At 49.7% G+C, this 27411-nt stretch overlaps 1 protein-coding gene and 1 long non-coding RNA gene across 6 annotated transcripts in view; both read right to left on the reverse strand.

Annotated features, from left to right (window-relative positions):
* Positions 1 to 27411, reverse strand: part of Agap1 (ArfGAP with GTPase domain, ankyrin repeat and PH domain 1) — a 452310-nt gene that overhangs the window by 399760 nt on the left and 25139 nt on the right. The window lies entirely within an intron of this gene.
* On the reverse strand, positions 220 to 5124 carry LOC110343130. Its single transcript, XR_002385323.2, has 3 exons — positions 3697 to 5124; positions 1523 to 1599; positions 220 to 848 (listed from the first exon to the last, which is right to left on the reverse strand). It is a non-coding gene; the product is annotated as an uncharacterized LOC110343130 (long non-coding RNA).

Here is a 27411-nt window from a genome sequence, read left to right on the forward strand (position 1 = left end):
GGGGCAGGAACGCTTTCACAGGTACGACGGGAATTTCAGAGAGCGATGGATCCGCAAAAATGCCCAGTGGGTGAAGCATTTGCTATGCAGGCCTCATGGCCTGACTTCGATGCCCAGAACCCATGTAAAGGGAGGACCGACTCCACAAAGTTAGTTGTCCTCCAACCTCCTCCACTCACAATGGCACACCCATACATATGCTCGGTAATTTTTAAAGTGGTTTTTGGGGGGGAGGTGATAACAGTTACTGGTATAAACATTAAAAGGTAACTAGTTAAATCAGTCATAAAATGGAGAAACAAGCGTGCACACACACACACACACACACACACACACACACGCACGCTGCTGCACACCAGACTCTTGAGAACTTTACTGTCCCCACACAGTGTCTGCAGACTACCACAGTATGCCTGTAGTATTCAGGGCTCTCTAAAGACAGCACAACAGTGGCCATCTGCAGACTGGAAGCCCAAGAATCCATAGTTGTTTCCGATACGGAACGGGATGTCTCAGTGTCCCAGTTTGGTGCTAGCGTCTTCAAAGATTCCTAGAAATCAGCTGGTCTGCAGTCAGTGCAGGGATCCTGGAGAAGCAGGGTCAGACACCAGGGAAGGCGTGTCCTCTCAGCAACAGGACAGATGAGCTTGCTGGTGAGAGTGAGGGCAAGCAGGGAAAACAGCAGAAGCGTCTTTCTTCCAAGTCCTTCTACATGGACTGCCACCAGGAGGGGTAGTCCAGACTTAAGGGCTAGTCTTCCCACCTCAAATTATCCAATCCAGCTGCTTGGGTTCTAGTTGATTCCAGATGTAGTCAAATTGACAATGGAGATTAGCCACCAAAATACCCTACACAGACAAGCACACAGTGAGGACTTCTTGACACCCCTCTGTCAGGTGAACTGTACTCTCCCACTGATAAACTAGATAAGAGCTCAACCCTGAGACCCCCTCCACCACTACCCCGTCCCCCACCCCCGGGAACAAGTGGGGTGATGCTAGGAGCCTGCCTGCCATATCTGCTTATCACTACCCAGCAGTCAATTCAAACCTATCATTTCAACAAACTCACTTCTCCAGAGCCACAAAGCCTCATGTACACAAGGACCCAGGGAGGCATCAAGAGGGGCCTGCACTGTTGTATGGGTGTCAACAGTTAGAACTACAGTCAACTACATCTACCTTCCCTGTAGATGTAAGACCTTCTCTTACTTGCTGCTTATGCAGACAACCCCCAGGAGCAGGCTGCTAACTCTGAGTGACAGGGCCAGCTTGGAAGACAAGTCTACCCTCCTGTTCTCATCTCCGATCTCTAAAAGATCCCAGGCAACAATGGCAGCTACTTGATGCTCCCTAGCCTGGGAAAATCACATAACACAACCCTCAGTACTTCACATTTCCAGTGAAGAATTACAAGACCATGCTAAAGGTTCCAGTCAAAATCAAACTCCAAATCACATCGCACAGGGCAGCAAAGCACCCATGGTAGATGAGGGCAAAGCCACTCGACAGTGGGTACATACCGCCGATTGTCTGTATAGTGGGGGAAAACTTCCATGTTCCTGTTGCGGTCTTGTAGGCTGTCCTAGTCAGTGTCCTACTGCAGTGAAGAGACACCATGATCAAGGCGAGTCTCATAAAAGAAAGCATTTAACTGGGGGCTCGCTTAGAGTTTTCAGGGGTTTAGTTCATTATCATCATGGCATGGTGGCATGCATGGTGCTGGAGCAATAGCTGAGAGCTGTATCCTGATGTGTGGGCAGAAAGAGACTCTGGGCCTGGCATGAGCTTTAAAAGCCCACCCCCAATGACACATTTCCTCCAAAAAGGCCACACCTTTTAGTCCTTCTAATCCTTTCAAACAGAGTCACTCCCTTGTAATTAAGCCTTCAAATACATGAGCATATGGGGGCCATTCTCATTCTGACCACCACACAGGGAAAAAGGTTATAACCAGATGACTGTGTTTCCTGGGGCACTTGGTAAGGTACTGCAGACATACTCACACTCATCAGCGCCTGTGATTTCTATGTTCAGCTCATTACTTACTCACACTGTGAGAAGCACACAAGCAGGGGAATCAGGACCAGCTCCCACCAAGCTAAGCAGGACTGTTCCTCCACAGCAGCCATCTGGGTGCTGTGTTGTTTTTTAAAAAGCAGAGGAAGTGGGGGGGGGAGACAGAGAGACAGAGACAGACAGAAACAGAAACAGACACCATACAACAGAGTTCAAGCGGAAGGGTGGTTTTTATTAAGGGAAAGGGATCATAAAAAGGGAAAGGGGAGGGGAGGGACTGGCCTCTGGGAACAGGAGCAGCAGAAAAGAGGAAAGAAAGGGAGAGGGGGGATGGGAGGTGGGCAGGGCCCTTTTAAAAGGAAACATAATACAGACAGACAGAGAGGGAGAGAGGGAGAGAAGAGATGGGAGGTTGGCAGGGTTCTTTTAAAGGAATATAATGAATATGCACAGGTGGTGCTCTTAATGGCTGCAGCTGACAGCGTATCCTATCAGAACCCCAAAGGCAGGCCAGTACAAATGCCTGAAGACTAACACTGGGGCCTATGTACCTGGTGGAGCAGGGCAAGGCCAGAGTTAACACTACTAGCGTCATTAGAAACCTTCTCTCTGGTTTGTGTCATCTGTCCCCACAAGACACGTGTAACAGGCCAGAATGCCACACCTCATCCTGAGCCTGGGTGAGGGTGCTGAGGAGGCCGGATGAACTTCGCTTTGACCTGGGGTCAACTTTCCTCTCTTCTGTAGAGACTGAAGCAGCAGCAGCTTCAACTTAGAATACAGAAGGCAGATGCAGGCCAAGGACAAAGTGACCAGGATTATCACAGGCCTGCAACTGGATCAGGACCTGATACATCATCAGTATTCTCATTGGAGGAGGCCCCGGTCATCAGCCAGGCTCACCAGGAGGCAGCTACAAGCAATGGCAAATCCAGAGCACCTACAAACACACCTTCCTTCCCTTGGGTCTCAATACACCTGCACCTCCTCATAGAGACTTCCAGAAAGCTTCAGGGTCTCTCCTCACTGCCCATGCTCTCCTGCACAGCATCCTCCCATCCCCCAATGCTCTCCTGCACAGCATCCTCCCATCCCCCAATGCTCTCCAGTGCTCTCCTGCACAGCATCCTCCCATCCCCCAATGCTCTCCTGCAAACATCTCATTCCAGTGACACAGAAATGGTGATTAACCCAACCATGGCTTCACCAGAACAAATCACTGCAGAAGTCCATGACTCTGATTCAGATCTACCTCCTCTGACGAAGACTCGGGACTGCACAGCTCCCACAAAGCCAGGCTTCCCTCAGGACTCTCTGGTGTTCACTTGGATATTTGGTGAGGAAAAGCACACTGCACCAGCATTCCTCGCTGGCACTGGTGAACTCTCCCATGAGGGCTTGCCCTGGGTGTGCCATTCCTAGGCTCCACCCACTCCACCTGTGCTTGCTCTCCGTGTCTACCTGCAGAGGCCAGGTTGCTGGCAGCCTTTATTTAGACACTCAAAATGGAGACTGCTATAACAGAGTGTGTGCAGAAGGTGAAAGCACACTGCATACAAACAAGCAGTTGGAGTCTTCAAGAAGAGCACTCTTCTCATGAGCCCAGATCCCTGAGGATGCCTCCATCTGCAGAACAAAATCAAGTTGATGCAACTCTGTCAGGTACTGTGATGCTCACCATGGATGATACCATCGCCGGATGACCTTCAGAGCCCTGCTTGGCTCTACAGCATCATACCCCAAGGCCCAGGGTCCAGGCAGCTGAGGAGACAACTTTGGGGGGGGGGTGCCTTGTTGTTGGTTTTGGGTTTTTGAGACAGGGTTTCTCTGTGTAGCCCTGGCTATCCTAGAACTTGCTTTGTAGACCAGGCTGGTCTCAGGCTCACAGAGCTCCAGCTGCTGGGATTAAAAGCATGTGCCACCACTAGCCAGGCTTAACACTGAAATTTGACTGGCCAAAGAAAAGGCATTTTATAGCAAACTCCAAAACACAATCCCAAAGGCCTCGAGACTTAGTGAGATACCTGGGACTTCTGACTGCAGGGCTCCTACAGAAAGGACACTCTTGCTTTTCTCTCTAGAGAATGGCTGAACAGACCCTGGACAGTGGCTGTGGATGGGAAGAGATCCTGGCTGAAGAGCTGTAACACAGCAGCTTGGGTGACTGTGACATTTCCTTCCCTTCCCAGGAATACTCCAAGTATACCCAGAATGCCCGGTGGATGGTGCCTGGTCCCACCCCATAGCTGCTGCAATCAAGAACTCAGACATCATATGACACAGAGATAGACCGAATTGCAGATGTCATTACGCCAGCCCCTGCAAACTTCCTACATAAACATCCTGAACAATCAGGCAGAGCTGCTGAGCAGCCTGAGTTGCCCAGCCTAAGCACGGCTCTAATTAAAACACAACGCTTGAGAGCACTTCCTAATTACTCGCAAATTAATGTACTGTCCCATGACTCCCTACCTTCAATACACCTTTCTATATCTGAAGATGGCTTCCCTTGGAGGGCTTCAGCAAGTCCCCTGCAGACATCTGGCATTCACTACAATTCCCCTTGAAACTTACATCCAGGTAGCTCCAAGAAGTGCCTCTGTCCACCCTAAAAGGGGGCCCAGGAAGGCTGACCCCAGGCCAAGTGGGGCCCAAAGTGACATGCTGATAGACCAGTCAAGGTTAACTGAGCCCCAGTAAATAGGAAATGTGACTTCAGCTGGGGGTGAGGAGCTGATCTGTGCTCATGGCTGTCCTACATGGCTCCTCTCCCTGAGGGATCTTTTCCCTGCGCTGCAACCAAATCCAAATCCTGGGAACGTCTCAATGATCCTACTGTGGCTCTGAATGGAAATTGCTAACTTGTGCCACCAATGACTAGACTCATATGCATAGGCCAACGCTTCCAAATGTCAACCAACAGGCTGGCAAAATGGCTCGGAAGGTTAATAAGGCTGACAACCTAAGCAGGAATATTAAAATGTGACTGCTATCTGCCAGGTGCTAAGATGTACACAGCATGGCATGGGGCTTTACTTCCTTTATTAGAGAGAGAGAGAGAGAGAGAGAGAGAGAGAGAGAGAGAGAGAGAGAGAGAGAGAGAGAGAGAGACAGAGAGACAGAGAGACAGAGAGACAGAGAGACAGAGAGACAGAGAGACAGAGACAGAGACAGAGACAGAGAGAGACAGAGACAGACAGAAAGAGAGACAGAGAGAGAGACAGAGAAACAAAGAGAGACAGACAGACAGAGACACAGAAAGACACACAGACAAAAGAAAGCACTCACAATAAACAGCCACTGACCGCAGGTTTACAGAAGATTAACCAGCGATCTAATTCCCCAGTGACACACCTTCCAGCGGGGTCAGGTCTGTATCTAAGAATGGGCTGGATGAGGAGGGCCACACGGGCTAATGAATACCCACATTTCCTCTGCATTTCCTCTGAACCTCGACCAGTACCCTCCTCCTAACAAAGAGATCCGCTCCAGGGACCTACACTCTCCCCTTAGGGAGACAGGGAGGACACCGATTTCATTGGACTATACATACAGGCTCCTCCCAGCCACCTCCCACCTTGGCATTACCAACTACCTAAGCCAACCTCTTCTAGCTCAAGCTGTTTACACACAAAAGGTCTACACAGTACTATTTGTGTAGCCCACCATTTCCAAAGAACTATACCCAAAAAAAGGAAGCCTCAATCAGTCACTGCATGAGCTCCCAGTGCCCCAAGACCGCCTCCTTCCCTGAAGACAGACAAGCCCTGCTTCAGGTGTTCCCAAGGCAGGCATTCGAGCAGTTTTTCTACAAAGGGTCAAATGCAATGCAGGCCAGCAGCCACAGGTAAAAGGTAAATAAGGGGCAGCGCCCAGTCTAATAACAAGGACCCGAAGGCTGCACGGTGCTGCCCCTCCCTCTAGGACCCCTATTTATCAACCACACTGGTATTTCTGTAGCAGACTGTGCACACCTTCATGTGCATGGCCACAAACTCCCCACCATACACCTCAGCCTAAGAGAGGAGCTTTATTCAGGACTTCCACATTCCAGAGCAGGGCCAGGGCCATGACAGAGTCAAGTAACAGACAAAGGTCAAAAAACCCTAAGGGAAAGAGGAGAGAGTAAGCTAGCTGGCCTCAGGGTGAGGCATCACGTCTCACACCACTGAGGTGGAAGGCCTAGGACCGGATGACACCCATGGATGACACCTGTGGGTACTACTCCACAAAGGGGAGCTAGTGGGCTGTGCACTTTGTGCCCCAAGGGCAGAACTTGGTTATTTCTGGAGTCTTCAGGGCTTCACAGCACTCCCCGTCCTCACAGAAATGCAGACAGGCATGGAATGCACCTGAGCTCGCCACTGCCTGAAGCACAGAGACCCCAGCATCTGCCGGTCAGCTCCACCACAAGCTTGCCCGCCCCTGTGAACCCGGTCCTCTCTGCATCATGAAAACAGGAGTGACTTGCATGGGGTGTCTCAGAGTTCACTATCGTACGGGTATATACAATTCCTGTCCAAAACAGATGTCACCACTGTGAGAAACGAAATATGACAATACCATAAGCATGGGGCTTCTGAATAGTAGGTGGCATGGGGTCCGCTGCCCCCATAATGACCACCTGTTTGTCTGGGCCTTAATTCCCACCACGTTTTTCTCAATGTAGGCAGCAGACTATCTGACTCACTGTATGCACTGAGGGGAAGATAATAAAATGTAGGTGATGAATAGGAAGGACTGTATGCACCTCCCTCAGAACCCAGCCAATGGCAAAGAGGAGGAAGTAGCTGCGATGAGGGATCTAAGAGGGACGCCTTCTCATGCACTGGGCTGCCATTTTTTATAGTTTGGCACCTGATCTCCTAAGACCACAAGATAAACTACCTCACTTTCACCACTCTTTGTCTCCAGCACTCGTTATCATGGTGTGGGGTCCCATTCCCCACACACTGTCATGCTACACAAAGGGGAGCAAGTCAGGGGGACACTCAGAAATGGGCATTTAAAGCCTGTTCCTCCAATCAGGGAATCCTCGTCTCTGTGTTACTACATCTGTAAGGCAACAGCAGGCTTTACCTGTGCAGGACTGAAAATCTGACCTCCCTCAGCCTGCTGCTGTCTTATGGCCTCTAATGTCCCAGGATGGCTTTTGTCAAAAACACTGGGATAACGTGACTGGCTTCCATATCTCTTTACAGATGTGTTCAGACACCCAGGATGGGGAAGCAGAGAGACCATCCAGGCACGTTCTCTACAGGAGCTGTGGGAGGCTAGAAAACAACCCAGACATCTTGAGAAACAAGGGACGCCTAGTCAAGCACCTTGGGTAGAGCAGTAAGGAGGACAGATCAGAGACTACAGCCTGGCAGAAAGAACTGTTTCTTGCCGACTGCTCATTATCCTAGGCCCAGCCTGTTCAGTTAATCCTCCTTTCCCCATACATACATATGCACATCCTGAGGCCAGACACATGCTACCAGAGATTCCGGAGACATTCTGCCCTCCCTCATCCGTCTGAGAACGCAGGCTGGCTCTCCTGGCTATGGAGACTGACACCTATGGCCAGCCCTGCACGCTAGGTTCTACCTGCCCCATTGTGCCAGGACCCTCCCCCACTCCTTGCCTTGGCAGTCAATCACAAGCTGATGCTCAGATGCTCTGCTGACAAATCAATGTGTGTTAAGAGGTAGTCAGGGCCTTTCAAGACCAAAAGAGCCCAAGCTAAGTCAGGCTTGGTCTATGATGGAGCATATCCCACAGAGAAAGACTGTCATTAGAAGATGAGACAGGATGGTGTCTAAAGGGAACACTGAAGCACCCATTTCCAGACTCGGGGTCAGAGGGAAAACCTTATCACTAGCAATGACACACAACTCTAGGGATATACATCGAGCAGCCTTGGGAAGCAATTGGCTTCAAGAACCTGATGAAGCCTGTCTAAAGGGGACAGTGTGCAGAAGAAAACACCCATCACCAATCCCCTGGTTCTACTTTTGCAGTGCCTAAAGGCCCACAGGATTCATCTCCTAGAGTCCACCTGTGCCCTAAGCAGACCTGCAGCTGATGCTTCCCACACTGGCCCTGGAGGACCACTAAGAACAGAATGGATGCACAGATGGAACCACACTGTGTGAAAGAATGAAGATGTGTGCTTCTCTCTGTCCCTCTCTATCTCTCTCTCTGTCTCTCTCTGTGTCTCTGTCTCTCTCTGTGTCTCTGTCTGTCTGTCTGTCTGTCTGTCTGTCTGTCTGTCTCTCTCTCTCTCTCTCTCTCTCTCTCTCTCTCTCTCTCTCTCTCTCTCTCTCTCTCTCTCTCTCTCTCCCCCCTGGTGTATATGTGGGCTCCTGTGTAGAGGTCCAAGAACTTCCATTAAGTTCCTCCACTGGCCTCTGCATATTGCCTAGAGACAGTGTAGGGTCTCTCACTGAACCAGCTCACCATTTCTGCGAGGTTGATTCAAGATCCACCTGTCTCCACATCACAATATTGAGGTTACAAGCTCATGAGGCTATGCCCAGCTTTTTGCTCAGCTGCCAGAGATTCAAACTCAGGTCCTCGTGCTGGGAGACCTCTTGCTTGCCCATCTCCCTAGCCCACCTGCACTATTCCAATATAATGAAGATGTGAGTGGAAATCGTTTTAACCAACACCATTACTCTTAAGAGCATTCTGAGCCTGATGCTTACTGAGTGGTTCTGGGAGAGCCCACAGCACACGTGACGGGTCATACTTCCACCCAACAGATTAGCATCTAACCCTCCAACGGGTAGTCACAGGATAAGAAAAGGCAGGCTTAGACAACAGGCTAACTAAGACGGAAGCAATACAGAGAAGACTGGCTTGTGCCCTGTGCACAGATGACACATGAAGGGGTGGTGAAGCAGTCCACACTAAAGATGGGGTGGGAGGAGCAAGCTGTCTGAACTGCGCAGGCACAATGCATGCATGTTAAAGGGCCAGCTTGGCTCCTTAACCACTACTTAACTTAGCCGATCTTAGTGACAATTATCATGAAAAACTTCTGCCCATGCGTACACTGCAACCAGAAATAACCAGAAGAAAAGCAGTTCTGAAATCTGAGACCAGAGACCAACAGTCTCCCTGGAATCCACATTCCAGCAGGGAGACAGATTCTCCTCTTAGGTGGACTGGAAATTCAAGTCAGACAGCTTGGCCAAGGAGGCCCTGCAAAAGAACTCCTGGATACAAAGAGAAGCTCAGGTTCAGGGACATCCATAATGGGAGACGGTAGTCCAGAGACCATGTCTGGTTCCACCAGGTACAGGACACACTGAACCCCAGTGGGCACAGACCAGATGTGAATAAGCCTGGGTGCACAAAATAAACCGAGGGAGGGGTTTGCAGGTTGGCCAAGCTGGACCCAAATCAGACTCCCCATCAGTAAGAACATTTCTCCCAACCTCTGGCTTGGGGAAAGATTATGTATGTTCAGTCCCAGAGACAACTGTCATAGCCATCCCATACACACCCACAAAAGTATCCTGTCCTCCTTCCTGGCCTGAGAAAAACTAAACAGAGACACTGTACAGAGAAGAAAAGCAGCATTGGTGGGACTCAGGCCGCCACAAGCCAGCCAGTGACTCCTGCACACACAGAGGCAGGGCCCACAGCTTGCTGTCTACACGTGGGGGTCCCACTCCATCCTGCCTGTGGTGGTCTCCACACAGCTTTGACAGCCTGGGAGGGGCAGATCCATCCTCCCAGGGAAACCACACATCCGAGGCTTCTGGTCATTCAGAAAGACAGGAGACCTCTTAAAACACACAAGTGCCGTTTCAACATCTAAGCATCTTCATCCTGAGCTTCACAGCATTATCTGTCACTCTATCACTTGGCACTCAAGCAGGCCATCTTGAAATAAAGATGAGTGACTTGGCAGTCAGCTCTGGAGGGACAGGGACAGACCAGGCCCAGCCCAATGTGGGGACATAATGGTGCCCCAGACAACAGACACATGAATCCCATGTGAGGCCAGATGCAGCTGTATGCCATCTTAGGGTGTGACAATCTCTAGTCTCTCTATGCATCTGGAGAATGCATGCAACCACTGAGCACGGCAAAGTCCACCTCCAAGGACCATGACAGATTTGGTGTGGCCCTCCCTCCACACCACCATCCCTATAAGAATGCAGGGGCAGAGGCAAGACTTCCCAACAGACCCGAATGGCATGGCAAAGACTGAGGTGGCAGACGTGACAAGGCAGCTCACTCATAGGCCAGCTCTTCATCCCTCTCTGCTATCAGAGCCTTGAGGCAAAGCTGCATGTTAGGGGGATCCCTAGACACCCCATGCCATGCAGCCAGGCAGGGCTGTAGCCCTCACCTGGATACTCTGACACATCCTGTCTTTGGGTTAAGACATGCGAGTGGGACCACTGTCAAATCCCTGCTCTGAGTTCAGCCTTCTCCATCACGGCATGCTCCCACAAAAAAAGTGAACCCCACTAGGGCTTTTTATTGAAACAAATGGCTGGCTGCATTTTAGCTGTGGTTATTTCTCACTGAAGCTTAACTTCCAGCTCCCTGGCCCAAGAAAGTCCCCATTCAGAACATGCTGCTGTGCTGGCATGGCAACGCGTCAGCCTTTCTTCAGGGAAGCCCTGGGGCACTACATCCTGGGGCAGGACCACACAATGTCCAGGGCCTACTGTGGCTCAACTGGCCCAACAGGTCTCAGACCGCCTGAACAGGAAATCCAACAGCAAGAACTCAGTGGGAGTGCCCGAGTCCTGAAACCACAGACAAAGTCATCGCTGCAGTCTGGAGGCCAGGGTCACACAGGTGAAAGTGGGATTGGGTGTCTCTTTCCAGAGCCAGTGGGACCACAGTTAGGGCAGCTGGGTGGGGGTGGGGAGCAGGAGAGAAAGTAACAATGGAATAACCCCCATCTGTATTAGGAGAGAGCCCCAGTCTGCAGTGCAGTGACGGTCATGGCGTCTACATGACTTTGGAGAGCTGGTTCAGGAAACATATATGTCACAGATGGATGGAAGTTGAGAATGTGACAATGTGGATCGGTGGATAAAAGAGCTTGCTATGCAAGCAAGAGGACCTGAGTTCAAATCCACAGAACCCAGATAAAGCCAAGTGCAGTAGTGTATGTTTATACTCCCAGGGCTCCTATTGCAAAGTGAGAGGCAGAGGCAGGAGAACGTCCAGCAGCTCAAGGGCCAGCTAGTCTGGGGTAAACAAGACAGCAGCAAACAGGAGTCAAACAAGGTGAAAGGTGAGGACCAGCACCTGGGACTGTCCTCTGACCTCACACATGCGGGTACACACACACACACACCAGCACCTGGGACTGTCCTCTGACCTCACACATGCGGGTACACACACACACACCAGCACCTGGGACTGTCCTCTGACCTCACACATGCGGGTACACATATACACACACACAGGCAATGATTCTTTAAAAGATCATGTTAAATCCTCTCAAGAGTAGCATACTTTTAAATGATTGCAAATGCTAGGTGCAGGGTTTATAAGCATCTTTAAACTCTGGATGTATGTATCGAACACGCATCATTTTCAGGTGGTTTGGAGGGGTTCCACACGGGCCTAGGGGTCTCCTGGTGCTGTCTGAAGAGGAGCAGCAGAAAGAACAAGAGCTTTTAGTGGGGTCAGCAGAGGCTGGGAGCTGATGGGCTCTTCAGATCTACTTCAGACAGAAGAGCCTGAAGCTGCAGGCTGACGGACGGCCCACCGATGGATGCCTCCTCTCATCTCGGACTCTGCTTCACTGGTCCACAGGAAGGGCTTTCTGAGGGCCAAGACCAAGCCCCCAAGCCCTGAGCCCTGTACTGAAGGCTTCAAACTGCAACACCTGCTCTGACAAAGTAGCCCCACGAGGCCCCCGCTGAACTGCACTTAGATCCTAGGTCCTGTTCTGAAGTCAAATACTATGAATGACAGAGAGAAACATAAAACACACCTACAGTCCTAGCCCTAACTGCAGCACCAAAAAGAGTATCAAGCCCTCGTTCTTCAGGTTAGGTGCTCCTTCTAAAATGTCACCTCTGACCCAACATTAACATTGTTGCCGCCATCATCACATTGTCGTCACCATTAGCATTGACATCAAAGTCTTCATGTGGCCATCATCATCATGCGGCCATTAAAAATAAGGCAGAACCACACTGGAATGTGCACTGTGGACCTCTAACATGGAACGCTACAGCAGTGAAAATGAAAAGTACAGACATCATAAATCGCCAATGAAGCTGCTCTTGTGTAAAGCTTATAGAATGGGCAAATGAAGCCAGGCGTTAGTGGCGCACACCTTTAATCCCAGCACTCGGGAGGCAGAGGCAAGTGAATCTCTGTGAGTTCGAGGCCATCCTGGTCTACAGAGTGAGTTCCAGGACAGCCTCCAAGACAATACAGAGAAACCCTGTCAGAAAAAAAAAAAAAAAAAGAATGGGCAAATGAGGGATACAGACAGAGGCGGGAGGTGGTAAAGTTCTGTGGGGAGGAGAGAACACCAATTCTGTGGATAGCAGGTACTTGAGACACCGGAAGGTTCTACAAAGCATGCAGCATGGCATCCCAAAAAGGACAAAACCTACAAGGCCAAAGGTTGGTGGCAGGAACTCAGGTGACCCGCCCCCGCCCCCATCACAGACAGGTCCAGTCAGTCACCCCCACTCCTCAAGCTGGGCTATGTGTTAAATCACCAACTCCCCAAGAGGTCATTTACCTGACACCACTGAGCAATCTTGTCTTTCCTTTTACATTGTTTGTGCAGTGCTGACAAGTAATGCTGTCTGGAGCAGAGTACCCAATGGGTTCCAGAAAGTTCTACCAGAGAAGGTGACATTCCTATAACACATTTCTTCTTCCCTAGCAGTGTCTGAATACTATATTGTTCACAGTGGAGAGCTGCATGTCAGCAGCTCTGAGGCTGCATGGAGGTTCCAGAAACAACCAGGACCACCATCTAAATTGAAAACTAGCAGCCACTGGGTTTCTGCTTCCATCTGAAAGCCTGTGTGTAGGAACACAGTACTTCCCAGCACAGTGCACCATAAATCTCTCCTCACTCTAAAAAGCCATCAATCAGACATGACCAGGCTATTCTCACTGCCTCCCACCAGGAAGAAAAGCAGGTTTCAGAAGCTATAATAAAGCAATAACTAGCTCAAAACCCATGTTCCACTAATGCAAAAAAAAGTTTTTTAAATGCTGCAATAAGCCAGGCGTTGGTGGCGCACGCCTTTAATCCCAGTACTCAGGAGGCAGAGGCAGGCGGATCTCTGTGAGTTCGAGACCAGCCTGGACTACCAAGTGAGTTCCAGGACAGCCTCCAAAGCCACAGAGAAACCCTGTCTCGAAAAACCAAAAAAAAAAAAAAAAATGCTGCAATAAACAATAAACAAGTTTCCAAAGTATCTATCCTCTGGTGTTTTTGTCTCCTTTAGGTGACCTGACTACCACACTGGGATTGTGTTAAGTCTTGCACAGGGCACTAAATGCTGTCTTGAACAACAGACTTCAAAAAGGTCCCTAAGAAAGAAGCCCCATCAAAAGAGGGAACTATGCTAGATGGAGGGGAGGGAGGGAGGGAGGGAGGGAGGGAGGGAGGGAGGGAGGGAGGGAGGGAGGGAGGGAGGGAGGGAGGGAAAGATGATCCTCAGATAAGCAAAGACAGTTCAGCCTGCAAAGAGGAGGGGTGTCCCCCAAAGGGACGACCCACCCATCATTTGCTTCCCACCCTCCACAATACAGGCAAGAGAGCAGCTCTGGCTCGGGTACCACCCCGCCCATCTCTGTATGAGGATACGCACAGACACACAATCACACGTGAATGGCTGAGGGTCCTCCAGAGCCAGGGAGAGACAACATATTCTGGCAGCATAATCTGGCAGCCTGGTAGAACAGAACTTCTCACAGAACAAAGCCAATCTTCCCTCACATAGGCACAGCATGCCTTGGCTACAAACAACTCTTGTCCTGCTCTGGAAATTGAGATTCCACACACAAGATCTGTAGAACCACAAACAGGCCCAAAACCTTACTGAATTCTCCATAGCACAATACAGACTATATTTTGTTATTTTTTTAGATACAGATTCTCGTGTAAGACAAGGTGGCCTCAAACTCAGTAGCTATTAGATGACCCTGAACCCCTGATCCTCCATCTCCAAAGTGGTGGAATTATAGGTGTTCAATGGTTTACAATTCATGCACTTTACTGGTTTAATTATAATTCTGGTTTAGATTGTATAAAGAGCCGGGCGTTGGTGGTGCACGCCTTTACTCCCAGCACTCAGGAGGCAGAGGCAGGCGGATCTCTGTGAGTTCGAGACCAGCCTGGTCTACAAGAGCGAGTGGAAAACCATAAAGAAACCCTGTCTCGGGGGGGGACTTAGAGGGGAAAGCACACACACACACACACACACACACACACATGCACGCACGCACACACAGACTGAGTGGTCATCGGTTACAGTCACACCGGACATTCACAGCTACAGAAACTATGAGTTACAATCAACAGGACACCACTCCATGTGGCTGGTATGCACTATTAGAAAAAGACTTCAAGCTTGCTATTTGAGGTTAAGTGTGCCTGTTTTTCTGATGACAGAGGCACAAACTCCTCCATGTGGATAAGTTGACTTAAAATTGCACAGAAGAAAACAAACCACGGGTGACAGCAGTGGGTCCCCCAGATCACTCAGTTACTTCAGCCCCAGAAGCCCCATGGCACACAGCTAGCTGGCAGAGTGCCAGGATAATGACTGGCTGGCTTCAGAGTCCAATGTTGCGGGAGGGGATGCTCCCACGAGCTCAGTGATGTGAGCACTAGTAACAACAATAGGGGAAGCAAAGTGACCCTCTTACAGGAGCTGCAAGGCCCTGAGAGCGCAACTGGCTGAGACAAAACTGAGCTGCAGCGTGGAGGACCCACAACGCTGCCCTGTTTCCATCCACCAGGATTGCAGCGTGGAGGACCCACAACGCTGCCCTGTCTCCATCACCAGGATTGCAGCGTGGAGGACCCACAACGCTGCCCTGTCTCCATCACCAGGATTGCAGCGTGGAGGACCCACGATGCTGCCCTGTCTCCATCCACCAGGGTCCAGCCCACCTCCCCCACCTCTATGTACTTGAGGCCTCACATCACCTGGCATTGTGGCATCCCTGAGCTCCTCCGTGAGTTTCCTTAAACCTTCTGCCTGGGAGTCCCAGCCACACATCATGGGACACGACTGTCCTCGGCGGCCATTGAGGAGTTCTAATCAGGCATCTTCATGAGAGCCGCTCAACAGGGAAGGAATGACTGAGTACACAGACAAGTGGATGGAAAAGGAATTATTACGCCTCCTACCTGCCTGCCACTGGCTCAGTGCCCTGTCAGTCTGTGGAGCGGGAAGGCTGAGGACAGATGAGATGTGGGATAAGATAAAGAGGAAGGTAGAGGCTACAACCTAGCAAAGATGGCACTTGAACTTGGAAACCATGCCATAAAGACACCTAGTTGTAAACTCAAAGGTCGGTCCAGATCTCTCTCACTGCAGGCTACAGCACTGACACCACAGCCTGCCCCATGGGGGGGGGGAGATGGGGGACGACTAGGAAGCATCTACAATCCCAAGGCAGCAGACTACACACCACACATAAACACAATACGTAGGTGTACTAAGTGGGTGCTTTCTTAGCCATGAGGGTCTCAAGCAAGGACGACACCCAACATCCCCACGAAAGAGACAAAAGCAAACAGCTTGTGTGGAGAATATTAACCTCGACCTGCCCCAGGGACTAAGGGAGACAGACATTATTCCAATTGGAGGTAAACTATCAAGAGCAAGAGAAACATTACGCAACCTACAAAGGTCAGCCTTACAAAGCAGGGCAGACTCAGGGGCCAGGGAGAGACAGTGATGGGAGCAGAGATGACCGCATCCTCTCCTGCAGGATAAGCTCGGAAGGTTTCTGAGACCAAACTCCACAGAGCCTCCAAGGCCAGGCTAGCTGAGGGGTTGAGCATGCCTCCCACTACCAGAAGGTTCTGGAAAGTGGATATGCAGAGACTTCCCAAGCCCATTGTGTGTCACTTATTAGGCATGAAAATAGAAGTTTTGCTCAAGGCGACAGAAAGGCTTTTCTCTAGAAAATGAAAGTAAGTGCCGGAATAGCGAAAGCCATGAAAGGGCTCAGCTCAGAGGAGATGCCGGCCGTGCACAGTCCGTCGGCCCCAGGGTCTTTGAGGGAACCTTCTGCCACCTCGCCACTCCTTACCACCTGCGGGGCAGAACAGAGAGAGGGAGGTACAGAGGACAAGGACTCCATTTCATGTCGTTTTCACATCCCAAATATGATCCTAAGATCAATTCCTCCTGCACCTCCATAGGGGGGACGGGCAGAAAAGTTCTAACTTCATTTAGCAGTGGTTGACATAACGAGGGTCAGACCCTGGCGACCTCCACACCCTCTTCAATGAATTTGTGAATTGGCGCAGTACTCGCTTTCTTGAACTCGGTTCCCCCTGGAAGCTCACGTGTTGAAAAACTGGCTCAGATGAAACAGGCCCCAGGCTGGTTCCAGCATCGTCTCTCCCGGCAAAGGGCAGAAGCCACCAAGGAAGGACCCAGGATCTGGGGAATGTGGTGGGGGAGTGACCTCTGCAGCTGGCACACACCTCCAAGCCCTTAGTGGCAGCATCTCAAACATACCTGCCTGACTCCTTCGAGGAAGATGGAAATTAGCAAAGGGCACATGCAGAAGAAAAAAGTCCCCGGGGATTGCTTCCCATGGCACTCACTTCGAACTGTGCAACAGGCTGCAGAAAGTATCAAAGCTGCGGCTGGTAGCTCACCCAGGGGTCCTGGACACGGAAGGAGACTAGAACACCAGAGCCAAATGCCGCTCCCTGTGTTGTATAAAACAGTATTTCCCTGGGCTTCCCTACTGCTTGGAAGAGGTACTATTGGTATCCCTGTACCATGGACAGAAGAAAGCACGACAGTCCATCCCCAAGAGGTGACAAAATAACATGCACTGGGCATATATTAGGATCAAACTAAACAATTTACACATGGATAGAAAAACCATCAGTCCCAAACACCATTAGAGAAAGTGCATGGCCTTGAAGGTGAAATGCCTTACAGAGACCAAGCTACCCAACCTAACGCTGAGCCACCCAAGATCTGTGGACACAGCAGACTTCCAGGCACTGGAGGCAGAGCCCATGCTTCTTAGGAAGTGCAATGGTTAGCCCAACAAGCCCTCACAGGGAGGCTGACCTGCAAATGATGGGAATGCCTTGCCAAAGCCCTGTTACCAAATGCAGCTCCCTGTCATCCAGCTCATCCGTGCCTCAGTGATGTGACAGCAAGCCCTCAGTTTCTTCCCTGTCATCACCTCATGCCCACAATTTGTTAGCTGTCTGTCTCATTTCGTAGAGAAGAACATGGCACACACATTAAACCCTTGGCCCAAGCCCTGTAGGCCAGCGAGGCCTGGAATCTGGAGACTGAGCACTACTCACAGGGAGATAGAAAACAATCAGGACACCACTTGCCCCAAGGTCCTACAGCATACACTGTGACAATACCAGGTGCTACAGAATGCTGCTCAGAGCTTTTCCCATCCCTTTCCCAGAGCCCACCTCCCTTCCCAAAGAAGCTATCTGCAGGAATTACTGGCTTGGTTTAGCACAGAAGAAGCCAACTTCATCAGAGCATAAACAACTAGCCCTGGCCCATCAGCACCCTCAAGCCAACAACTCAGCATCGTTTCCCCACTCCCAAAAAGGATGCTTTTAGCACCAAGATGTTGTGAGATATGACTTTAACTATGGGAAGCTGTGTTACATTTGTGTGTGTTGCATTTGTTTAATTAGTGTTGCATAAATTTCATCTTGTCTGCCTAAGGCACCTGATTGACCTAATAATAAAAACCTGAACAGCCAATAGCTAGGCAGGAAAAAGGATAGGCAGGGCTGGTGAGCAGAGAGAATAAGTAAGAAGAGAACTCTAGGTTTGAGAGAAGAATAAAACAGAGAGCAAGGGCCGGATGTTGATGGTGCACGCCTTTAATCCCAGCACTACAGAGGCTGAGGGAGGTGGATCTCTGTGAGTTCAAGGCCAGCTTGGCTTACAGAGCGAGTTCCAGGATAGCCTCCAAAACAATACAGAGAAACAGAGAGAGAGAGAGAGAGAGAGAGAGAGAGAGAGAGAGAGAGAGAGAGAGAGAGAGAGAGAGAGAGAGAAAACAGAGAAGGACATGCCTAGGGCCGGAAGTCAGGCAGCTGCCAGACAGACTGACACGAGAAGCAGTGAAAGTAAGATGTACAGAAGGAAAGAAAGGTAAAAAGCCCGAGGCAAACCGTAGATGAAGAGATCAGGTGAAGTTAAGACCTAGTGGGACAAGCATAAGAGAACGTCAAGTATTCATAACCAATAAGAAGTCTCCATGTCAGGATTTGGGAGCTGGTTAGTATCCCAAAAGAAAGGCTACTGCACCAAGGGGCAGATGAGGAGGGGATCTAACTCAACGAGGCCAGCTAGGAATGACCCAGAGGGTCAGTATATGTCAGCTCCTCAAAAGTGAGAAATCCCAACAAGGACTTCTCGCTGGCCTCCTACAGATTCCATAAGCATCTCTTCTCAGTAGAGATCAAGATCATCACACCGGAACAAGATTCATGCCTTGTGTTTCATCTCAGTCAGAGTAAAATTCTCCACATTTCAAGGAAAATTTTGGTTTTAGTGCTTAGCACAAATTCCACCTAGTTTCTAATTACCTAATGTACCTCTACACAGTATTAATTACACAAGGAGTAATGGCCAAACATGCTTCCCTAGAACTCTCTACTTCTCTGATTCAGAAAAAAAATTAGTCAGTCATAAAGCTTTCTTATGTTACCCCCTATTAAATTATGCCTGATTTCCTGACTGCCACAAACATGTAGATAGATCCTCATGAAATATAAAAAGCAGAAAGTCAAAGCCTCCCTCATCTAGAGGTGGCTGACTGAGGCTTTCAGTGAACTTGACCACTTTCAGGTTTTCCACAGACATGCAGACTAGAATGCTGCACACCCCTGATGCTCCAAACTTCACAAGGTCATAACTGTTGGCATCAACACATCTCCACAGGAAGTCATAGGTTGCAGAGAGAAGGTTTTGTTGGTTATTTGTTGGGTTTTATTTGTTTTTAATTGGCAGTGGTCTTTTTTCCCTTTCTAAAGATTGGTAATAATTTATTGATAGATATTCATTGATATTTTTCCCCTTTAAGTAAACTATCATGACTAGTCTGAAGCAGCAGTAACAACATGAAGCCAAGAAAACCCAAACTGCCAGCACTCGGGAGGCAGAGGCAGGCGGATCTCTGTGAGTTCCAGGCTAGCCTGGTCTACAGAGCGAGTTCTAGGACAGCCTCCAAAATAATACAGAGAAACCATGTCTGGAAAAACCAAAAAAAGAAAAGAAAAAAAAAAAAAGAAAAAGAAAACCCAAACTGATGGGGATGTTCTTCTGTATGCTGTGAATATAACATATATTAACAGAAAAGGGTTAATAATTGAGAGAGCTCCTCAATAAGAAACCTGAGCCATTGGCCAGTTTATAATAAATATAAGCCTATGTGTGTTTATTTGGGCCTAAACAGCTGTGGGACCAGGCGGGACAGACGCTCCATCTTCACCAAAGTTTCATCGATTGACTTTTAAAGGCGAGAGACTTTGCAGGGTTAACATTAAGAAGCAAGGCCTCAGCCTGGAGGTACCCCAATCCCTGAGCTCTGTATCACAGGATACAATATGGAAGGGCAAAAAAATATTAGTTTTCTTTTCTTCGCTTTCCTTTTATTTTAGGTGTATGGGTGTTTTGGTTATGTGTATGTCTGTGAACATGTGTGCCTATGTGGTCAAAAGAAAGTGTCAGATCCCCTGGAACTGGAGTTATGGAAGGTTGTGAGGTGCTGTGTGGGTGCTGGGAATGGAACCTGGGTCCTCTACAAGAACATGTGCTCTGACCACTGAGTCATGTATCATTTCCTCCCTTTCAAACCTTAATTTTTGTCAATTTTCACCAAAAGCATTCAAAACCTAGGATGAGTCCATCTCTACACATACACGTGACTAAATTATTAGGCAGTGATTTCTAAAGAAAACTAGTAATGAGAGTATTAGAAAATAGAAAGACATCATCTGTGGTTACAGAAAAGAAACCCAGTCACGGCATGTATATGAGACAGTCAAACCTCGCCAAACAGGACAGCGGGAAGCAGAAAGCACGCCGGACAGTAGAGCAGCAGCTCCAGCCAGCCGGGCGACAGCTGCATTCTTTATGAAGCCCCTGGTCCTCTACCAACATACAACACACACATCCCAATCCACAGGAAAGAACTTCCAAAAGTTCTTTTCATGATCTACTCTCCCCTTTCTCCCAGATTTTCTCTCCTCTTAAAAGTCTAAACATAAACAAGGCCCTGCCAAGAGTCCTGTCCACTTCTCACAGACTCGGGTTCCTGCTGACAAGGACAAAGTCAACGGAGAATCCCAAGTCTTCCAATTCCCAGTCCCAGTGTGGATGCTGCATGACAGTCTGAATCACTACAGAATCCCCGGGAAGAAGGTAGCAGGCAGCATTGTGGGGAGGGAGCTCAGGTCAGCACCCTGTGGCAGGTGATAATGAGCAGCAGCAGACAGCTGACAGGACAGACCAGCTGAGTCTGCCTGGCTGGGGTAAGCTAGACCTCTCCCTGCAGCTGAGTGACCAGCTGAGGGACCCACAAAGACCAGGGAAAGCCCCACCTCCACATCACACAGCAGAGCTCCCACGGGGAAAGAGAGCCTAGAGCAGCCCGCCCCGGGGAAGAGCACTGTGACTTCCAGTGTTGAGCCAAATGTGTGTACACAGAACTGTCCGTGTTTAGTCTCAGACTTGCTAACTGTACTCCCCAACTGAAGGGTAAGCCCACAGACATTAGCGTCCCCCTGCTTCTTGCTCCAGTGACAAGAGGGTAAACGGCCCCCATCTCTCACAGTGAGAAGAGTCACCGAGTGACTGAGAGGGCTGAAGCGCAGAGAGGCACAGTGCTCCAAAGGTGCCCCTGCCCAGCTCTGCAGATGCGCCATGGTTACAGAGTTGAAGGGAGAAATTCCTGCTGGAGAATCCACATGGGCAAAGCCACCGAGGGGAGGGGTATGAGGGGTGGGCAAGAGAGGGAGATGCTATGCTACTCTGCTGCCTGTGAGGATGGAGCTGCAGCTGCAGACAGCTTCAGGAAGCTTCCCAGGAGCCCTGCCAACACTGAGTGTAACCCTCCCAAACTGGAGTGCATTGTTTAAACCACAATGTCCAGGCAACTTGTAAGGGCGAAGGCGGCGACAGAACGCTGACCCAGGACAAAGGTCACTGGGGACTAGTGAGAGTCTGAGGAATCGCCATGTGTCTTAGGCCCAAAGCAGAGTCAGGTGACACAGGTATCTGCCCTGGGCTGGTCTGCAGTATACTCACTCCTCCTCCGGAGGTCAGAGGAACTAGACTGGGACTAACTGGTCTCAGGCAGCAGTGCTTCCAGACAGGTCACCAGCCTGGTGACAGTATCACCAGGACTGGGTTTTGCCTGCATCTTTGGAGTCCCCTCCCTTAAGCTCTGTGGGGCCAGCACTGGTCCAAGGCTTGCTGTGCTGTCTAGAGCTGTCCTGGGATTGCTTGTCTTAGATTCTTCAGGCCTCTTGCTTCCCAATCCCCACTAACCCAAATTCATCCGAGGCTTAAGGCAGAAAAGACTCCAACAAGCCTTATTTCAAACTCCTAGGCTCCAGAGGACAGGCATTTCATAAACTCTACCATCAGGTAAGGGTCTTACAGGCCCATCCATGACCCAGGTAGTAGTGGGCCCAACTCCAAAGGAGACAGGCCCGGGGCATAACCTTACAGTCCTTAGAGACATCATAGTGAGGATGCCATGAAGCAGAGTATACGGCTGCTTGCTCGAAGCTGGGCAGCTCAGATAGCAGAGAGTGGACCCTTCATTCAGCCACCCCTACGGGATGCTGCTGCCACATTCAGAGTGTGTCTCCTTTCTTCAGTTAAGCCTTCCCGGAAACACCCTCACAACTGCTCCCCAAGGTAAAGTTCACGGATGTCTAAGGTTTTCCAGAATCCAACCAAGCCGACAGTCAGAATTAACCTCACAGCTACCACCTGGATTCCTGCCAGCCCAATGGCACTCCTCCCTCCAGTACTCAAATGCTACTACCTTCTGTGGGCCTCCACAGCCTGCCTGACTCACCGATCAGGTTAAGGAGGTGAGGTGCATGCTGGTTCCTCCATGGGGACAGGAAAATGCAGTCATGAAATGACCTGATGTAGATACTCTGCTCGCTGAGCTTGGATCTGAGATGGACAGACCCTGCAGAGAGACAATCACTCACAGCACGCTCCCAGGACCACACACTACTCAGCTCCCAACCTGGTTCTCCAGGGTCCCCTGGAGTCTGGGCATTTCTCATGTCACTAATTTCAGGCTTAAGTCAGCAGAGCATCCACATACAATATTGTCATGAAACCTAAGAAATGTTTTTTTTTTTAATCTCTGAGATGAGGGTGATGGCCAGTGGAGGAGGCCAGAGTGTGCAGGTAGAGAGTGACCAGGCCAAGGGGCTACTGGTCAAAGAATGAAGGGCCTGGAACAGCCTGGAGCACCCCTCGGCTCATCAGCCTCCCCTCAAAACACAATGAGTCCCTTGGGAAGAGTGCTGAATGAGGCCTATTATCCTGGCTACAAAGTAACTGGTATTAATTTAGTAGCAATCCTTTATGTTTGTTGAGACACGTAGCTCAGGTTCATCCCAGCTCACGACTAGCTCTGGCTGTCCTCAAATTGGTCTCCTGGTGCTGGGACTATGGACATAAACGACCACACTAAATGGCTAAATGGTATGTTGTTTTTATTTTTTTAATTTAATAAAACTATTATCTACTAGGTCAATATTTAAAAGACAGTGGCAAATGCCTGTAATCTCAGCAATCAGAAGGAGGATCAATGAATTCAGAAAGACTGGTAATTATGAGAATGTTCTTTACTTCACTAAAAATTTAAACATCCAAAGTATGCTTAGAGGAGAAACATCTTTTCACCCAAAAGATGGCAGAGAAATTGGTACAGAAGCTGTATTTGCAGGGCAGGTATCACAGTGGCCTGTGTCCAGGGCGCAGCCCACAGAATCTGCAATGACATGCTCAGGCAGCACAGCACTGCGTGGGGAAATACTGGGCAAACTCAAGGTGCGGTAAAACGCTAGGTGATAGGTGTTTTTCCCCGGGTCTCTACTATGAATAATCATACAATGAACACAAATTATAGACATTCAAAACAACTGCGTGTTCAAAATAATAGGATGATTCGGGCAGACCACAGTAATTGAGGGCTATTGTTCACGGCATTTTGCCCGTTTATTAGTAACATCTTGATTGAGGTCAATTTCAATGCATTAACTAGCCACACCTCCACACTGAGAATCCCAGGACCGCCTGGCCGATGCACTCTGCATCCTCCTCCAATCACACTCCAGTTACCACTTCCGGCTTTTGAGGAATTTACCAATAGCTGGTCCCTCTTGATTTAGGACTTGACAAGAGTAATCCAAGTTTGACATGTTTCCATTTCAGAAGAAAAACAACTTTGCAGGCCTCTACCCCAAAGGCCATCAACGCCTCCTAAAGTGAGACACCTGCCCGTCTACTTGGTCCTTTGCCCCACTCACCAATGGGGGTGTCAGAACTTCCCAACCTAAGGAGGCAATAGTGCCCCCAATATCAACCGTCAGGCTGGCCCTCCCTGTTCCATGTCACCCCCTCACTCATGTCTTCATCTGCATTTCCCTGGGCCGCATTTAAAATAGTCATCTTTGTTCATTCCTATTGCTTGTAAGGTAAGGTGTTTTATCTCCTTCTTCGTCTACTGTTCACAGAAGGCTCATTAAGTCTTTGTATACACAGATTTTCAAGAGGGTTACACTTCTCCAAATAATTCCCTCGACTCAGAGAAACTGAATTCACAGACTCCAAGTTAGCAAGGATGAAGACAAGCAGACGCTTGAGCCTTGGCCTTCCCAGAGCAGGAGGGCCAACATACTCGAGGCACCCCCAAAGCCTCCCCACACCCTCCTTCCAGGGGAGTTGCAGGATGAAAGTGTGCATCTGGGCCCCTGGCTCAGCCCACCAAGAGAACCCAGCCATGCCCAGCTAGCTTTGGGGCAGCATCAGCTATATCGACTTCACCATCCGCCTCCTGTATCAGAGACATTTGCTCACAATCACACAAACACCTTGACTTTTCCAAACAGGCACTGACATAAATACAATTTTAATATTAAACCTTCACCACCACCACCACCACCACCACCACCCCGAGGGGGGGGAACAAATGAAAGTAATCAATCTCAATTTTCTTTGTCAAATTTTATACCTGTCTCATCTACTAGCTGTGAGAAATTTAACCCTGACATTTTAAGGTGACATTCACATTCTGCAAACTAAGAAAGATATTTTCTAATGAGAAAAAAATCCTATTTCACAATGAAGACATTTTACATACAAGGTTTCTCTAGAATTTAGTAACTACTTGGCCAGCAATATCCAAGAATCAGGATCAGTGAGTTGGCTCAGTGGGTAGCGCACCTGTTACACCAGCATGCAGACCACAATTCAGATCTCTGGTACCCAAAGCTGGGTAGATGCGGCAGTCCACCTGTAATTCTTGGTACATCTGTACCACAATAGGCCAGATGTTCCCTGGGGTATTGCTGGATTCTGGGTCTGCTGCTCTCACTGCAGACAACCAAGTTCAGTCAGATCAAGGGACAGTGGCACTGCCCACTAGCATTGATGATGCTGGCAGCACAAACCAATGACGCTCCTACAGTATGACTCACACCCTTTAACACTCACCCCAAGCTCAGAGAAAATAGCCATCCGCACTGTCACTGAGGAGAGGAGAATGAAGAGTAACCCGTGAACCCTGACCAGGTCACACAGTGCTCCGTAGACCATTCCTTTAATTCCAGGCTAAAGCTAGGTGTGGTGGTACAGCAATTCAGTACTTGGAAGGTGAAGACGGAAGTTCAAGGCCATCCCCAGCTACACAGTGAATTCAAAACAGCTTAGCCAGATCCTGTCTTTAAGTAAAAAACCCACTAGCCTGCCTGAACACTGATCACCTACAAGGGGCCTCTCTGAGGACAGTTCTTTACCCTGACCCCTAATCCTGTCTCGCAATTCCCAAGGGGTCCATCATGGTGAGGGTTACTGAGGGCTGGCAAGGAACAAGGGGACAGCTCCACCTTGCTGTGGGCAGCTTCCACCCATGGAGGGGGGATCTGTCTCGGGAACTCGTAATCGACCTGCTGGAAATTGTCCTGTCCCCCAAAACACTCCAACTATCTAAAGATGTTCGATGACCAGAACTGCACTGGAAGGCAAATAACCACCTGTGACACACTGGGGCACACTGAAGAGACACTGGATGGCTAATTCCACCCCATTACACCTGACTGCCCCTGCACACCCGGAGCCACAAGCTGAAGCCCTCCATGAGGCCATGGGCAGATGCCCATGGGAGGAACAAGGACCCACTTACTCTCTCTCTCCCTCCCCCAGCCACATAAAGACACAGCAAGGAGGCAAGGCCCGGAAAAGAGACTGCCCCAAGGGCTGCCTCTGCCAGTATCCTAACCTTTGACCTCCAAGTCTCTGGAAGGAGAAGTCACTGACCGCTAAGATACTGCCCCAGCAATCCAAGCAGATGACTACACCCACACTATGTCCATGCCAGCCACCAATCCTGAACACACGCAGAACGACCCACCCTTCCCCGCCCCCGCCCACCAGCTGCCTCGGGATGCAAGACAGTCTAGAGCAGCACCGGAGAGACTGCCTCAAATGCCAGTGCCAGGCCTTGCCTGCACCTCAGCACCACAAAGCAGGCTCAAATACCACAGCCTCCCATGCCCTCTATCTCTGCAATCTTAGGGTCCTGGGTGCACCAGGGACTCTCCAGCTCACTCTAAGCCCTGCCCCTCCTCATGACAGGTCTGCCTTCTCTCCCCGCTCAACTTCCTCAGCTTTGCCCTGTGGCTCTTTCAGCCTCCAAGTCCCCTCTCTCCCCCAACCACCTGCACAGTACATCCCCGACAGGGCACAGAGCTACACATGAAGGCAGAACCTAAGGTGCAATGGAGACCCCTGAATTTAAGTGGTACCATTGCATAGGCTGAGGTCCCCGACTGAATAAAAATGACAAAGGAAAACAAACGCAGCGTTTCCTCACTCTGTTCCTGACTGCGGATACAACGTGACCAGCGGGTTTGAGCTCCTACTGCCATGATGGACTGAATCCTGAAACCATGAGCCAAAATCAACCCTGCCTTCCTTAAGGTGCTTTTTCTCAGTCACTTTCTTATAAACAACAAGCAGATTAACCAGCATACGTGTATACACATGAGCACCAGTGCCTCTCTACATAAAACTGTGTATGTCCTACATCAGTCATTGCACCCAGAGGACATGAGATTAACCAACACTCAACCTCAGATTATGACATCTCAAAGTGGATAATGTTGTTTTTGGATTGTTGTGGGGGATTAAAACAATAAGGAGAACCAACTTTGTCACGCAGCATACAGTCTGCCAATGGAGGGTCCGTGTGAGTGAATAACGAAACCCACACAACTATTACACTTCAAATCCTCAAGAAGCACACACAGGCGACACGGGAGGCAGAAGGAGAGAAGGGCGTGTATAGATTAAATTGTGTCCCCCTCCAAAATCCCATATTGAAGTCCCAACACCAGAAAATGACGCTCACCAGAAATGAAAATAATGGCATTGACTGATGCCATGAGGGTGAGACCAATATGAGAGGGAGAGAAAGAGGGCGCCCATGTACATGCTTGCAGACAGAGAAATGCCCCCAGAGGACACAGTGACAAGCCAAGGAAAGGCCTGGAGAGAAGCTAGCCTGCCAGCACCCTGCTCTTGGACATTCAGCCTTAGAACATCCAGGGATGCTTTTGCATTACTGGGTCTCCTGGTGTGGTTTCTTGCTGCGGCCACCACGTGCACAGAGTCCTGAGCATCCCCCACCAATCTCTTTACCTCCGCCTGCCGTGTGCACCAGCATCTGCATGCTGACTGAGAACTGCCTGGTATGAAGGGCACTGACAGGAGAGCCCCACACTGTGCTCCCTGATGCCAGGCAGCTACCACACTACCTTCCAGAAAATTTAACACCTCCTAAGAAGTTGAGTGAGCCCACTCCCATATAGCCACCCATTTGTAACACCTAGTGTTTCTGGCTGTGACAAGAGGCTAGGGGTAAAGCTAAGAATAGACACCAACTTGGCCCT

This window comes from Mesocricetus auratus, unplaced genomic scaffold (genome assembly GCF_017639785.1).
Source record: "Mesocricetus auratus isolate SY011 unplaced genomic scaffold, BCM_Maur_2.0 Super-Scaffold_100010, whole genome shotgun sequence".
In the NCBI taxonomy this organism is placed as follows: Eukaryota; Metazoa; Chordata; class Mammalia; order Rodentia; family Cricetidae; genus Mesocricetus; species Mesocricetus auratus.